Genomic DNA, 12223 nt, shown 5'->3' with positions numbered 1-12223 from the left:
TTCTTCAATTCCTTTGTGGCGTTGGCTTTTGGTAGAGTCAGAAAACAGATTAGACGTCGTCGGATCTTGCTTCTTCTTTTTGTGTCGTCGACCATACGCGGTGGGTGGTTTGCTTCGACAGTAGAAGAAAAAAAGGAAAGAGCAGACCGAAGGATAAATGGAATTGGTTGTTACCGCGTGGAGATCGAACAGACCACTGACGGCGATCGGGGTGAAGGAGAACGAACGACAGCGAAGTCATGCCATGGAGAATTTATACGCCGACGAAGGACTGGAAGTGATAAAGATGAGTTTGGAAAAGATTTTTCTTTGGGGAAAATCTAGATGCAGAAAAGGGAGAAGGATTGGAGAAAGAGACGTGAAGGAAAGAGAAAAGGTTAATTTTAATTATGTTTTATGTGTTAATAACACATGTCAAATTTTAAGAGGCCAGGCATACCACGTCACCTTTCCTAAGTGGTATGCCTGGCGTACACTAAAATTTCTCCTTATCCCCTTCCTTGCATCCCCTCTCTATATCTTTCCTTTTCTCTCTCTAACTCCTCTCTCTAAAAAAAAACTTTCAATCTCTCCCCTTTAAAAAACAATAAGGAATTTGTACTTTCTAAGTCCATGTTAGACCTTTCATTTTCTCTGCATAAATTTTTTAATTCAAACTTCTGCTTGGTTGAGTTATCAGGAAGCATGTCGTGTGGAAACCCTAACCTCCAAATCATATCTCATATAACAGTAATTCCAAATAATAGTCAAAGCAATTGCTTTCATCTGAATAAATATCAAGTTCTTCGATAAACAGCTCCTGGATCCTGTATTAAATGCTATAAACTTGTATAAGGGAACATGAACTATTTCTCCATTCTTCGACATCCATCTCTCCGGCCTGAATTCCAAGCAATCTTTCCCACATATTTCCTCCATCCTTCCCACTGAATATAACTTATAAGGAATAAATAAGCTTCTGATTTCTAGGAATTTTAATTCTGCTGGGAGAGTGTCTTCTTCAATGGACATCATATGATCGAAAGGGATAGTTGAAAGTTTTTTAGGATTTAGGGACCATCTTTGTCAGACTAGGAAGTTTAATTTGTAATGTTTTTCAAATACAATTTTGAATGGGCAAACAACTGATAATCAAATTGCAGTTGAGGAGACATTTATCTAATTGTTTAAGATTATTATTCTAAATAAGAATTGAATTAAAAAAACCAGCAGAAAAAAAATTCTATTTTGATTGAATTCAGCATATGAGCTCCATAGCTGAAAGAGCAAATCAGCATATCAAACTGATTTAATATTGATGCCGTTTTCTTTAATATTGATGCCGTTTTCTTCATTTTCAGACAAGAAGTAGGTAAACACGTTGAAATCGTCTGTTTCAAGCTGGTTTAATTGCTGTCGTATGCTTGAAATGTGATAAATGGGATTGAGTCCTACTCTAAACAGAGAAAATATCTGGTATATCTTTTTGAAAGGAGAAAAATTAAAAGTTTTTTTTTGAGAGAGAAGCTAGAGAGAGAGGATTTAGAGAGAAAGGGAAAGATAGAAGAGGGGATTGCAAGGAAGGGGATAAGAGTTTTTTGGTAACTGTATAAGGGAGAAAAGTATTTTAGTAATTGTATAAGAGGTGGGTTCCATTTTTTTAAATGGGTAGATGAAGAAGGCTGAGGTGACGCGTTGACCAAGCGTTGACCGGTCATTTTTACCTGCTATACATCAAAGTGGGAGGTCACCTATAAGTTCGTACATATTAGTGAGACAAATTGAATGTTGTACACCAAAGTGTGAAATGAGGCAAAAGTTGTACACTATTGATGAAATTTACCCGAGAGTTTTGGGATGAAAACGCTAATTTAGAAAAAGCTCTTAAAAGGAGCTTTTTCAATTAACGTTTTGCAATATTAAAATTAATGAACTTCTTTAACCCTAATAGATAGACTCCTCATCTTCTCCTGCGCCAAAATTAAAAAAGAAATGCCTTTATTCGTCTTTTTGCACAAACCGCTACTATCAATCAGCTAATTTTTACCAAACAGGTCTACACAAACAGCTAGTCAAATCAGCTAATATAATCAGTTAACAGCTAATAGCTAATTCCCAAACAAAACCTATATACGTGTTTTTTAATTAGAAGAGAGAAAATAATTATTTAGAAAAAATAAGCTTTAAAATGATGATTTAAAAAATAAAAAATATAATTCCATAAAAAAAAAGATAGTGTATTTTTCAAATTAAAAAAACTAAATAATATATTAATTAAAAATGAAAAGACTAATAAGTTATTTACTCGTTATATAATTAAGCTCAATACATCTATTTTTCCGAAAAGAGCTTAATACATCTGATCAAAAAAGTCAAATATCCCATTATATATATATTTTAATAAAAATGTCTCATTATATTTTAAAAACATTATATTTATCAATTGAATTTATTTAGCAATCTAAGCTGTTGAAAGTGTTCACACTTCAACTTGTCTAATATTTTTTTTCTCCCTCATGTGAATTTTATGAAATTAATAAATTACTTTTAAAAAATAACTTTCAAAGTATAAACGAGAAATTGATTTTTCTAGAAATATATATAGGTCCTGTTTGGGAATTAGCTGTTAGCTGATTGCATTAGCTGTTAGCTGATTACATTAGCTGATTTGACTAGCTGATTTGACTAGCTGTTTGTGTAGACCTGTTTGGTAAAAATTAGCTGATTGATAATAGCGGTTTGTGCAAAAAGACAAATAAGGGTATTAATTTTGGCGCAGGAGAAGAGAGAGTCTATCTATTAGGGTTAAAAAAGTCCATTAATTTTAATATTGCAAAACGCTAATTTTAAAAAAGTCCATTAATTTTAATATTGCAAAACGCTAAAAAAGTCCATTAATTCTAAATTGGCGTTTTCACCCAAAACTCTCTCCCAAACATCTCTCCACCAAACACTTCAATTTGCGGTTTCAGTGGTCAAACCTCTAAAGTTGGTCAAACCCGCTCTTTTTATCTCAAAACGCTCTTTACCAAACAGGGCCATAATCTATACTATATATAATAACGGAAGCAGAGAGAATTTACAAGAAGTGTTTTAGAGCCTTCTTGGCTTAGTTGGCATCGTAGGAACAAAAGAAATAAATGAGTTTTTTTTTTTGAAAAAATGAGTTTAAAAAAAAAGAATAAATGAGTTAATGAGCTTTTATTATCTCTATATCATAAGTATTATATTAACACGTTATTTATTATCAATTACTAGCACATTAAGTAAAGTAATAAAAGAAAATATGAGTTACAAGAAGATGAAAAAACATTAAGCGAAAGAAAACCAAAAGTCACAAATAAACCTATATATAAAGCATAATATATAGTATTCCATCATTATATGCATTGGCCACCGAAAATCAAAGACCTCCTTTAATTTTGATTATGTATTAGTTTTGTTCTTAATCTTATGATTTTGTTCTTATTGCAAATAATATAGTCTTATAATTTTTTCTTACTTCATTAAGAGATTCAGATTTATTTAAGAGCGGTTTCCATTGATAAACTGTATTAATAGAATTTTTTCAGGAATTGGAAGAATTTAGACTTTGATATCTCCAATTGAAGAAAGCAGATGGAAATAGAAGAGACATAGACAACTGAAATCGGAAAAAACAAATGTGTTAGAAATTACAGGAAATTGTTATGTTTCCGAAGGTAATTATTCGATTTTTTTTCATGTGTAGTAGTTATTTTGTTCTCAAATGTGTTGTTCCACACCTCTCGCTGCCTTATCTATGTTTTCTTTTTTATTTGTGGTTTTTTTCTTCAAAATGACTAAATAAATATTTGTACTTTTTCATTCTTTTTTAAGTATAAGTTGCTAGCTGTAATCGTTTCGATTGTTAACTCTAACTAAAATATGAATTTTCGACTTTATATGAACTCAATTGTTAGGTTTAATTAGAGTTAGATTAATTTTCCAAATTTAGAATCTGGTGAAGTCCACTGATTTTTTTAATTTGGGTTTATCTAACTCATATGGATTGAATTTTTTTATTTTTTTATGTATTTTTGGTACGAACAGATATAAAATTTCATACAATAGTTGTTTATTGAAGTTGGAGACATATTAAAGAAAATAATTAAAGAGTTATTGAAACATTATACTTAATATAATGGAATTTATTTCAATTATAAATCATGTTTTGTCATGATTACCATTCTAAGTTTTTGAGGTTCGATTCCCCACTTCGTCAAAATTTAGCCCTCATTGGTAGGTGATCTGTAAATTCCACTGTAAATCCTCATCGAGGTGTGTGGTTTGTCCTGACCTTGGGAGTGGGTAGACCTACCCTTTCCTAAACTTTTTTCCTACAAAAAAAAATATAATAGCGGGAGCAAAGAGAATTTTGCAGTAAGTGTTTTAGAGGCTTTTTGTTATTGTCAATTAAAGTTCATCAATTAAAGTAATAAAAGAAAGAGTTACAGGAGATAAAAAAACACAAAGCGAAGGAAATTCAAAAGTTACAAATAAATCTATATATAAAGCATGACAGATAGTATTCCATCATTATATATGCTTTGACCGTAGAAAATCAAAGTCCTAATGAACCTTTAATTTTGATTATGTATTAGTTTTGTTCTTACTCTTATAATTTTGTTTTTACTTAAAATAATATAGTCTTATAATTTTTTCTTACTTCATTAATTGATTCATATTTAGCATTTTCTTCAAGAATTGTCAGAATTTAGACTTTGATATCTCCAATTGAAGAAATCAGGTGGAAATAAAAGAGATATGAACAATTGAAATCGGGAAAAGCAAAAGAGTAAAAAATTACAGAAAATCGTTATGTTCCCTCAAGGTAATTATTCGATTTTTTTCATATGTAATAGTTATTTTGTTCTCAATTGTGTTGTTTCGATTGTTAATTCTAACTAAAATTGATATTTTCGGCTTTATATGAACTCAATTGTTAGGTTTAATTGGAGTTAGATTAATTTTTCAAACTCAGAACCTGGTGAAGTCGATTCATTTTTTAATTTGGGTTTATCTAACTCATATGGAGTGAATTTTTTTTATTTTTATGCATTTTTGGTACGAATAGATATAAAGTTTCACACAATAGTTGTTTATTGAAGTGTGAGACATTGAAACATTATGCTTACAATGAAATTTATTTCAATTATAAGTCATGTTTTGTCATGATTACTATTCTAAGTTTCGTTCTCATTTTTAGTGGTGGATTCTATATCTATATCTATATTATATATAACAGTAGAAGCAGAGAGAAATTGATGAGAAGAGTTTTAGAGTCCTTTTTTATTAGTTACCAAAATAAATAACAAAAGAAAATTATAAATATTATATCTAATCTCATTTATATTTAGTAGATAGAATAAAATAACTTACAAAATATCGAAACGAAAAAAATTATATAATGACAAAATATATGTAAGGGTCCATTCAAATTCCATTCATTTAACTTTAATAAATAGCATTAAAACCAATATTACTGAAAAAAATTATATTTATATTTAATAGATATAATAAAATAATTAACAAAATATCTCAATGAAAAAAATATAACGACAAAAGGATCCATTCAAATTCCATCAATTTAACTTTAATAAACAACATTAAAATCAATATGACTAAAAAAAATTTATAACACATTTAATTTTTTGTTATAATAATTAGCATAATATTTAAACCTCCAAACTACTATATAAACTAAATAAATTTTAAAAAAAAAGACGTACTTATTTCAAATTCATTGATTTATCAAAGATTTTAAAAAGCACGATAATTATTATTTTTTTTTTTTTGAGGAAAGCTAGAATTTGATTGAAAAACATCGCCACAAAATGTAGTAAATATTTTTAAATTGCAAAATTATATAGAAAAAATATCATACAATAACGGAAAGGAATGACCATTGTAAACACATCAACATGATCAATAGATTATGACTTCAACAATTTCCAAAAACTATTATCAAGCAATTATAAAGGGTTGTTTGTTAATTAATTTACAATTTGTAAATTTAAATTATTATAAAACAAAAAATATTAATATCACTATAGGTAAATGATATAAAAAATTTAAAAATATTAGAATGTTAAATTTCTATACAAAAACTTTAACACCCGTGCAACGCGCGGGCACAATACTAGTTGATAATAATTTGGAGATGCATGAATCAAAAAGAATTATTCCATTTGAAAGCAATTGTAATCCACAAATTTTATTTGTCTTATTTATTTTTACATTTGTGGGATATAGGAATACAAAGCTTTCAAAGAAAATAATTGCACACTTATATTATATCTAAATTTGCCGACGTCTGTAAATCACATTATTTATCTATCATGGTTTAAATTATGATTGATGAAACAAGTACAACATTATTTTTACATCATAATTTGACGTGACGTTCCAATATTAGCACCTTTCGAATTGGAGAGTCGACATATAATTTAGTAGGTCACATACATCATCTTTTCATTAAGGCTTTCTCTATATGTATATGCTCTATTCGATTAGATAGATTAAGTTTCACATCACAGGAAAACTGAATTCAAATATAAATAAGCAAATTGTGTATAAATTTGAAATAGTAAAAAGAAACCTCCAAATATTATATCTTTTTACCTGCGTTTCATGTTGTAATTTGTGGAATCACATGTATACTTGTTACAATATACTCAATCCATCTCTTTTGCTCATATAAGTTTGATACTACTCAGTATTTTTCCTTTACCGGTCTTTCCTTGACTTTTTCTGTCTTATTTCAGGTACTTAAGAGTGCGGTCAAGCTCAACTCAGATTGTATCACATCAAATTGGTGTTGTGAGCGTGAATCTGAATGATTGATGCCATGATTCACTTAAATAGCTTTGTGATTCTTACATCTTCCAACATTCCTTCGACATCAGCCCAACCAAAAAAGATTTGGATCCAAAATAAATGAAGTTCATGGATGAAATCACTAAGCATCTCATCTACAGTAGGTTTTGTCTAAGAGTCGATCAACAGTCTCAGAGCTGAACATGCAACGGAGATGGCAATTGTTTGATTAGAAATGAAAGAGGTAAGGGAAGCTAGCGGTCGTCCTGACATGCACGATTCCATTACTTGCTCTACCAGACATCACATCGTATGAACTTGCCCACAAAAGAGGGGTTTGTCCTTGAATCCTCACTAGGACGGAATAAGGGGCATATATAGTGGACGCGAGTCCAGCCCTTGTCACCGAAGGTGACATCATTCCAAGACACCACCTCACAAGCAACGCCAGTTCTCCGATGAATCCATACCTTGTAAGCGTAAGAAGACTACCCGATAGAACTCTGTCGAATCTCACTACAAAGATTAGAATGGGAACCGCCTCAAAGCTTTGGGTCTAAGATCTAATGATCGATGGCAACCCAACCCAGATGAAAGTGCCGCAGATGGTGAAGCCCCCCTTGTTAAAGAGGAGATGTATAGTCTTATTTAGAAGGAGCTCGAGAATGCCATGAAAGATGCTGACATTGACTGTAGGATCCCAAAAATAATGGACACATGCTCACCATTATATGCAAACCTTTCGACTGGGTCCATGCCTGAGGGATTCAAATATCCCTTATTGAAAGAGTATAATGGACTAACAGATCCCACTGTACACGTCAAACAATTTCATAGATCCTTAGGGACTACGATCACGACTGATGCTCACATGTGCAAGGTCTTTATTAACAACACTAAAAAAAGTTTCAACTTATTAGTATGAGCAACTCTTGCCTGGATCTATCCGCACTTTGAATCAAATGGTGAATGAGTTTTTTGAACACTTTAATACATCCATATTAGAGAGCAAAATGATACATGACTTGACCTATCTGGTTCAAGAACCTCATGAAGATCTTCAGGAATGGGTTTAGAGGTTCCAAAAGACAAGAATTCAGATTTAATAGCTAAATATGGATGGAGCTGTTGATGCCATGACTTCTAATTATAGAAGCAAAGACTATCGAAGGAACTCACAACTTGATGGTCCAAAAAATTCTTGGATATCATGCGACGGGTCAAAGAATTTTTAAAGTAGGATGGGCATCACCTCAATCCTTTGTTGAAAGACGGTTGGGTCTGGTTAACATTTGAAATTTGATCTCCTCCCGTTATAAGGTTCTAAACAAAGATGATGGAGTGACACAATTAAGAAAAGAGTTTTCAGTCATTATAATATTTTAAAATAACCTAAGGATTGAAAACTATGGTAGAAATCTACTCATTAATAGCATCGATTAATGAGAACAACACACTGAAATGACACATGTTAGAATTTGAAACACTAGTCGTAAATGCATAGAGGAGGTATTCATGTTTCAGTTTCATGTGGTCTGTCAGTAATTAACGCCACTATCTCACGTTTCCATCTACTTCTCTATTAAAACAAGAAGCATGCAAAAACACATCAGCAAAAGATCTGCCAAAACAAATGAGTATTGTTCAACAAATTCAAGTGAAGGATAACTTCGGCTGAGCATAGGCCGAAGCTCATCTTCAATCGAATGATAACTTTGGCTCAACATAAGCCAAAGTCCCAACTAAAGGATTCGACCCTCTGTCATTCTCCACAATGAAGTCCTAAAGCACTTCAGTCCAAAGCTTTAGGTGGGGGATATATGATATATATCACACAATTTATCATAATACATGTGGACCAATGAGACGCCCCATTCCATAATAGTCACCGTTGAAGCCACATGGATCAGTCGAAAGAAACATCAAGGTCATGCATATTTCTACCCGCTCTTGATATCGTGATTTGTGGAATCATAGGTGCATGTGTTATAACTGTTTCTAGTTAACAGCAAACTCTCACCGTTTACTTACCACAATATGGACCTCAACTCTCATTTTGGCACACAACCTGATCCTCCTATAAATATAAGGTATACCGCCTACTAAAAGATACTCAATGAATCCCTTTTTCTTAGGGATGGTAATGGGTACTCTATCTCTGAGTGTCCGACACTATCTGACTCTAATGAGATTACCGATACCCTGTATAAAAGGCTATGAGTTTAAAAAAATTACTCGTGATAAGTATGTGAATACCCCATCAGGTATGTGATACCCACCATATATATATTTAACTTTCATCCATTGAATTTAACCATTAAGTCAATTCATTTTTATTGAGTAATGTTGATTTATAATTTTTTAATTTCAAATATTTGTTAAATTTGTAGATGAATTATTTAAAGATGGTTTATTAAATTTATATTTTTTTATTAAATTTGTAGTATTTTTTTGTTTTAAGTTGGTTCTTAATGCGTAAGGGTACCTACGATTTAAATGAGACATGTATGGAATTTATGACATATATATGTTAGGTTAATGGAAAGGGTACGAGCAATGAAAAAATAAACGGATAAGAGTTTTAGATTAACAGTACCATCGAATACCCTACATGTTGTCATCCCTACTTTTACTAACATAAGCTTCATATTACTTATTACTTTTTTTCTCACTGTCTTTTTTTTTTATAATCACAAAACTTGTATTATGAAATCAAAGATAAAACATCATCCTGAATACAAGAAAAAATACAAGTAGAAAAATCTTCGATGAAAATTTCCAAATGAGATAATAAACTTGTCTAAGCAGCTAAATTATGTGCAACAATGTTTGCTTGACGTCTCTTAACAATGAACTCAATTGAACCAAATGTACGTGCAATCTCAAATATATCTCTAAGAATTACATCCAACCAGTTTGACAAAGCATGACCTCCTTTAATTAAACTTATTGCCGAAACTGAATCAGATGCAACCAATATCGACTGGTAACCACAATCGCGAACCACACGTAACGCAAATAGAATTGCTAATAATTCCGCGTGTAAAGCAGACATTGTACAACTAATTGGCCCTCCACCAGATATTGAAACAAGACCTTCATGATCCCGAACTACCATTCCAAAAGAGCCATGGGACGTTCTAGCGAAAAACGAAGCATCACAATTAAGCGGAAGTCCCTTTGTTTCTCACTGTCTTAGTCATCAGTCAAGGGTGGCTAGTTCTCTATCTCTTCTTAATTTTTCTTTTTTATCCTATTTCAGACGCTTAAAGATGGTATCACATCACCTACGGGAGAATTACAAAACTAACACTTTTCAAGGGGTAGTTTACATTTCTAGCTTCTTTTAAAAAACTAACCAAAACTAACACATTTCAACAAGTAACTTCCAAGTTTGCCCTCATTATTCCTAAACAGAAGTTCATCTCTCTAACGTGTCAAACGCTGCGATAGAAAGAGGAGGTAGAACGAGAAGCGACGACGGCACACTCAAAGAGGTGGAGAAGCGAAAGGCGGCGATAGGAAGAGGAGGAGAAGCGAACGGTGAGGAGAAAGAAGGAGAAACAAATGGCGGCGATAGGAAGAGGAGGAGAAGAAGGCGAACATCGAACGAAAGAGGAGGAAGAAGGCGACCCTTTTTCCGGCAATCTCGTCCCAATATATATTGTTTCTCTTCCTTTTTCATGTTTTTCCTGGTTGTGCGAACCCCAAAAACAGTGGCATTGTTATCTGAAAATGCATTTTGGTTGGAATATCAATTTTAGATTTTTTCCCGACAGTGTCGATATTTGTAGATATCTGTAGATATTTGTAGATATTGTAGATATCTGTAGATATTTGTCGATATCGACAAATATTGTAGATATTTGTAGATATCTGTAGATATGGTGTTGTCAATATTTGTAGATATCTGTAGATATGTGTTGTCAATATCTGTAGATATTTGTCGATATCGACAAATATTGTAGATATCTACAACACATATCTACAAATATCTACAGATATCTACAGTGTCGATATCTCTCAGATATCGACACTGTCGGAGAAAAATGTCTGAAACTGATATTCCAACCAAAATGTATTTTCAGACAACAATGCCACTGTTTTTGGGGTTCGCACGATCAGTAAAAACATGAAAAATGAAAAGAAACAATATACATTGGGTTGTAGAGAAACAACCTGCTAGATCTTAACGACGAATGGACTAAGCTTTAAATCTTTTCAATGAAACTAAAAACCAATGAAAAACTTATATGATTGTAGAAATTTTGTTGTATGAACTGTGAGTTAGATTGATTGTTGTAGTATTCGTAGTCGTTCTGTTCTTTAGAGAGAGAGAGCGCGAGAAAGAGAGAGAGGGGGAAAGACAGACACACAGTTATGTTAAGAAAAAAGACGAGGGTAAACTTGGAAGTTACTTGTTGAAATGTGTTAATTTTGGTTAGTTTTTTAAAAGGAGCTAGAAATGTAAACTATCCCCTTGAAAAGTGTTAGTTTTGTAATTCTCCCCATCACCTACCAAAAACAAATTGTTAATTTAAATGTTTTAATTATCACACAAAATGCCCTTGTAAGATATTTAAAAAAAAAATAGAAATAATACACGTTAAATTGAGTGAATTAGATCATCAATACAAGAGCACATGCATGTATGAAAAAGGTTGCAAATAAATAATTTTCTCCGCAAGTAAAGAAACTTTTTTTATTAGATGTTATCAAACATGTATTCATTGGATCAATTTTATTTGGTTAGTTACAGTATAACTTTATAGTTTTTCCTAGGAGATGTCAGTGATTAATCCAGAAATTTTACAGAGTGAAAGAAAATCCACATATAAACAATAATAAGATTTTTCTTTTTCCTATTATACAAAAATTTACACTAAACTTCTTGCTCATTTTAAGATAGAGAGTTACTCTAAGGATTTTCTTTTCTTTCAAATTAAAATACTTGTTTTTAAGTCAAGAAGTCATAAAATAAATAAGGTATTTCATATCCTAAAGAGTCATTAATAGAGATTGTTTAGCAAAATAGTACTACAATTAAGAACTTAGTTTTTTTTTTCTTCACTCTAAAGCTCAAAATCTCAAAATTTCAAAATGACAAGTATCATTTTATTATAACTATGTGGGATAAACCTTCTCATTAAAAATATCTTTTCGAGTGAATTAGACTGTTGTTTACATTCAGGGTCGTAATATTCAATATTATTATATTTGTTTCACGTGTTAAATGAATTTAGCGAAAAGGACATACAGTTAAACCTCGATAAATGAATGTTCGATAAAGTAATAACTTCGTTTATATAATAAATTCTTTCGGTCCCGACTTGGGCCAATAGACTAAAGTAATAAAAGTATTTAAATCCTTAAGGGCCCAATGAAAATATAACTTAATAATTATTGA

This window comes from Euphorbia lathyris, chromosome 1, assembly GCF_963576675.1.
Source record: "Euphorbia lathyris chromosome 1, ddEupLath1.1, whole genome shotgun sequence".
NCBI classification, from domain to species: domain Eukaryota; kingdom Viridiplantae; phylum Streptophyta; class Magnoliopsida; order Malpighiales; family Euphorbiaceae; genus Euphorbia; species Euphorbia lathyris.
Note: the sequence above shows the minus strand (reverse complement) of the source record.